This window comes from Rutilus rutilus (assembly GCF_951802725.1).
Source record: "Rutilus rutilus genome assembly, chromosome: 5".
Classification (NCBI taxonomy): Eukaryota; Metazoa; Chordata; class Actinopteri; order Cypriniformes; family Leuciscidae; genus Rutilus; species Rutilus rutilus.
Window position 1 is genome coordinate 7,812,696 of NC_140213.1, and position 4,610 is coordinate 7,817,305.

The 4,610-nt window shown below is 43.8% G+C and overlaps 1 long non-coding RNA gene across 1 annotated transcript; it reads right to left on the reverse strand.

Annotated features, from left to right (window-relative positions):
* Positions 1 to 2,375: 2,375 nt before the first annotated feature.
* On the reverse strand, positions 2,376 to 3,857 carry LOC311291074. The gene is made up of 2 exons (XR_014627505.1): positions 3,713 to 3,857; positions 2,376 to 3,629 (listed from the first exon to the last, which is right to left on the reverse strand). It is a non-coding gene; the product is annotated as an uncharacterized lncRNA (long non-coding RNA).
* Between the last annotated feature and the right edge of the window lie 753 nt (positions 3,858 to 4,610).

Consider the following 4,610-nt stretch of genomic DNA (forward strand, 5'->3'; position numbering starts at 1 on the left):
AGAGACTCCATCTGCTGGGACAAGGAGGGACTCCCCTGCGCACTTTGGGACTGAACAGAGGCAATGACTGGCTTTACTTCAACAACTCCTGTTGGCAAACTGACTACATAAACCTCCCTAAGGTTACCCACCACCGTAGTAGGGCGAAGGGTCACATCCACTGTACCGACGTTCACTACCGGCACATAGACAGTTCCCCGAATTACCCTTACCAAAGCAGGTGATGCCAAAAGTCCAGCTGGGAGGCCTGACTCAGGGGGCTCGAATAAAACAATACTACCAAAATATTGGGCGGAACAGGTTGCAGCCACTAGCTTAATTGTGCCACCTGGTATGCGACACACCCCACGTCCGCGCACCCGTACACACCCTACTGGATCTAAGCACTCTCTAGCACTTACTTGCTGGCAGTATTGCAGTGCGCTCGAGACACTTGATAATTGTGTCACTACCGGTAGGTCAAAGAGGGAGGTGCCATGCTGCCCGAAAAGCTCCTTATAACATCGGCCAAGAATGTTCATCCCCAGTACCCCAGGGACATCCACGCTCATGCCTCCAGGAGGATCCCGAACAACCAAGACGCCACAACCAACGACAAGCCTACCACAAATCTCTACATCTAGCTCTAAATATCCCATGTACGGGATAGTAAGCCCATTGGCTGCTCGAAGCTGTAGCCACTGACAACTTTGAAGACGATCCTGACCCCACGGTTCAAAATGTTGTTGAAAGCAACTTTCAGTGATTGTTGTTACCATAGAGCCAGTATCCACTAAGCAGGGCACTGAAACACCCCCCATAAGAGCAGCCACATGCGGACAAGAGGAGATTAAATGGGGAACTGAACTACGTACGCCTATCTTACTTGAGTCAATTACTTCCCCACCCAGGTGATGACTCTGAGACCTGGTGGGAGCTAGTTTTCCGATGGCCGGGAGGAACGTAGCCGTCCATTCTCAGCTGCAGGGAGACCTGCCACCGGCTGGGAGGGACTTGGGAAATTTCGTTGCCCATCACACTCACGAGCAAAGTGGCCCGGTCTTTGACACCGCCTACATATGACTGGACCAGAACGAGGGGAGTGACCACGCACATGTGATGGTTGGAAACGGGCAAAGGTTTGAGTAAGGTGATTTAACTGCTGCTGTTGTTGTCGCAGCATTTCCCTCAACTCAGCAAACTCTGACTGCTGGGGCGGCCCAGCAGTTTCAACAGGTGCCCCACCACGTACCTCATATTGAATACCATATGCTAGTGGGACCGACTGGCTACGCCCTCTCGACCCTCCAGGCATCCCCTCCTGAACCCACCTAATTGCTTCACCTCGAACCTCCAATAAAGTAGCAGTAGGCTGGCGACGAACCAGCTGCTTCAGCTCTCGCCTAAGGGTGCTATCAGCGACGTGCTCGACAAATTGATCTCGCAATAAATTTTCTGCATTTTGTATAACATGCGGCGCCCGGTTCTTAACCCTTTCCAAAAGGCCCATGAGCGCGAGAGAAAATTCTAGCAGAGTCTCACTCTCCTGTTGCTTCCTTGAGAAAAAAGCCTCTTGTAATGCTACATACGACTGGGAACACCCATAAAGATCACGCAGCGCCTTAATAATCCTGTCAGGATCTCCGCGTTCAAGATCAGGACGATACCTGATCTCTTCTCTTGCTTCTCCCTCCAAGTGGTCAAAAAGGAAGAAAGCTTGATCTGCATTTGACATATGACGTACCCTCATGCACGCCCTTGCCTCCTCAACCCATTCGTCAATATCCAAACCAGATTTGCCATTAAATTTGGGGCAGCGTCGATCTCGCGGTACAAAAACAAATCGTTCAGGTGCAACAGCACCAAGTGGTTGAGGCGCCACAGGCGGAGCAGAAGAGGTACCAGGCAAGGCCGCATCAGGACCAGGCAAAGCAACTGGTGCCTGTGCCTGCTGCAACCTTACGTTATCAGCTCTCAACTGGGCTACCAAGTCTCTCAATTCTTGTAATTCTTCTTCCATTTTGATACAAAAAATTTTTTTTTTTTTTTTTTTGAAGAGACTTACCACTGCAAGGAAGAAGCCACCAAATGGAACAACTCGGCACAATGCACTGCTGTCCTGTTTCAAAAAAACAACCCACAACACAAAACAACAAAAATTTGAAAAACACCCATGTCTCTGACTCAAATTTGTGGTGATCCTGCCGACTATACGCCAAAATGTGGCGTGTAACACGAGGGCAGTAAGAGGGGTTTCTCAAAGAATTATAATTAACAAGATGATACCATTTGCACACCGACTACGCCACTCTGGGAAATTTGCCCAAAGAATTAGAATAAGCCCCAACTAAAGGCATACACAGGTTCGTATCACCAAATAGAGTCAGAGGCATAGGTCATCATACAAAAATATATTTTATTAACAATTTTTTAAAAAAGAGCATAAAGGATATAAGGCACTGTTCAAATTTGGGCAACCCTTATAGGGTTAGGACCCGGTCAAGGCAGGAACGAAAAGCGCAGAGGCAGAGGGTCGTAGCAAGCCACCCGCAGATGCAGGACCACTGCAATTCACTGTGCGCACACACTCACACACGCACTCACACAGGTGTAAATACCAAACACTGCACACTGTGAGGAAGATACCATCACCCAATAGGAATCCTCTGCCCCTGGTGCTCAGGCCCTGACAACACACAAGAGATACAATAAATAAATCAAATATGAAAAATAATAGAATATGAAAATAAACAAATATGAAAAATAAACCAATATGAATGTGATCAGCTATGAAAATAAATCGAATATGGAAAATAACCTTGATGGCTGGGAAGATTATTAATGCCCAAAAGAGACCAGATATAATAAATAAACAATTGGCTAAACCTCAATGTCAATGGCGGCCAAATATACAAAGATATCAATAAAGGAACAAAACTTCAGTTTGTTGAACAATTTGGCAGAAAATAAAGCAAGATAAAGAAAGAAACTATTCCAGAAAATAATAAGAAAATAAACAATTCAATCTTTAGAAACAAAATCAAATACAAGTGAAAAGAAACAAAGGAATCAAATGGATGAGAGTCCTGATAGTTAATATCGGTTAGGCAACCAGCTACGAAAAAAACAAATCAAAATAAACAATCAGCCGCAATTCCGAGTTGTAGTTGAATCGGTTGATTGTTGTGAACAGGATTGAAACAGGTTCGAAACAGGTTCGAAACAGGACAGCACTGCAGCCGTGAAGGAACACGGAGCACCCCGACTGGAATGCAGTTATAGCTCTTTACGGGTCTATAACCAGGGCCCTATAAACAACATAGACTGTTACTCTACTAGATAAGTTCTCTAACTTAATGCATGCACGTACAATGAATATACATACCGATCGTCGAGGACAATTTAAGCGTAGCTTTCTCTGGAGGGAAACTCAGGTTTTTATAACTGAGGATATGGATTAAAACACGTTTTTAACTACAGACTAACACATCAAAACACACATTTTATACAGAGCACGATTAGCGAGGGTATCAAACTCTCCCTACCTTTTCCAGTGTCCATATCCAGCACACGCATCCAATGCATGCAAACAATAACAATCTCATGTCACGGAAGACAATAGCACACGCTCTCCAAGCAAAGCGGTGTCTCTAAAAGATACATTAAAAGAACGCACTCCTTAAACTGAATACATTTCGTGAGCTAAAAACAACTAGCAGCACATTCATCTTACCGCCTCAGGTGATCGCATCCGGGTTCCCAGCAGCAGCGACGGAGCGCGTTAATGACGCAACGAGTCAAAACGTAACGCCTGATGAATGGCAGATGCGTTGCTGTTTTAAAGCCCAAGGGCACCAATGATAGGCTAGAATGGCCATCAATCTCAATGATGAAAACAGAAACGCCCTTCCTGCCACATATGTATGTTTAGTTATGTTTGTGATTTAGTTAATACAACTTTTGCACAATATGTATTTGGTTCTGATTCTCTGCTTGCAACAAAGTCCATTTTACGATCTTGATCTTGTTACATGCTTTAAGCACTGTACAGGCTAAGAAATTATAATTTTTCCATGAAAGATACACTTTTCTTAGAATAAATGAATAATCAAAGGAGTTCGTTGGAACTGATTAATTGATTGTAATATTAATTTAGCTACCTCAAGTTAATCCAATTAACTGACCCAAATATTAATAATGAATCATAATCGATAATTATGAGTTATTATTAATATTTCCCCTTTGAGCTAACTTGTTACAGTCCTGTTGTCGGGAGTAGCTCAATTGTGTGGAGTATGTCAGAAATAGAACAGGTATCTGCAAACTGTATTCAGTGTACACAGTGTCAGTGATTATAATGCATTCACAAAAAAAGTTTGTTTAAATTTAAAAACAATCGATAGGCTCATTGTTCCAGACTAGAGTATGCGAGTGGTCTGGTGGGGAACAGAGTTGCCTGAAGCTATGGGATTTGTTGGGTATGCTGCTTGCAAAGCTTGATGTTTTTTTTTTTTTTTTTTTTTTTTTGCTCCATTGGGTACTATATACGGTGGCAGAAACAAATAAGCTGGACAGATTTTTTTCCCAGAAATATAAGCTACTCAAGACATACCTGGACATACCTGTGAGCC